The sequence below is a fragment of the Hylobates moloch genome, unplaced genomic scaffold (genome assembly GCF_009828535.3).
Source record: "Hylobates moloch isolate HMO894 unplaced genomic scaffold, HMol_V3 SCAFFOLD_24, whole genome shotgun sequence".
Classification (NCBI taxonomy): Eukaryota; Metazoa; Chordata; class Mammalia; order Primates; family Hylobatidae; genus Hylobates; species Hylobates moloch.
The window spans coordinates 32,436,522-32,437,307 of NW_026652299.1; positions in this window are offsets into that span (position 1 = coordinate 32,436,522).

The window sequence follows — 786 nt, forward strand, 5'->3', positions numbered from 1 at the left end:
AGCAGCCCCACTCTCTCAGTACCAAAATCTGTATTAGTTTGCTATTGCTACATGCCAGTTATCACAAACTTGGTGGTTTCAAACATCAATGTACTACTTCACAGTTTCTGCAGGTGAGAAGTCCAGGCATGGAATGGCTGGATTCTCTGCTTGGGTCTCATTGGAGCTGCAGTTCTATCTGGGGCTCAGGGTCACCTTCCACACTCACTGGTTGTTGGCACAAGTCGCCTACTTGGTGTTGTGGGACTGAGGTCCCCATGTTCTTGCTAGCTGTGGGCCAGGGACCACCCTCACCTCCTAGAGGGCACTCTCCGATTCCCACCGTGTGACCCTTCCATCTCAGCAGCAGGGAACCTCCCCCAAGCCAAGTACTTCTCATGCTTGGAATCTCTCTTACTTCCCCTACTGCAACCAGCCAGAGAAGACTTCCTGCTTTTAGGGGTTCATGTGATTTGGTGAGGCCCACTTGTAATATCCTTATCTGAAGGCCAACTATGCCACATGTCGATCTAATCTCAGGAGTAAAATCCATCATCTTCCCAGCCCAGGGCTCGTATAGGATATGTACAGTAGAGGGCAGGAAAGCTTGAGGGCCATGTTGGGGGGTCGTGCACCTCTCTTCAACTGCATGTTCATGGACATCACATCGTTAGCTTGAAATCAACCACGTTGGGTCTTTTTCCACCAGAGAACTCAACAAATGCTAAAAGTTGGGACTTCTCTCCCCAGGGCAGGTCTACCAGCACACTAACTGAATAAATATAATGGAAGATGTCAAGTCCTCCA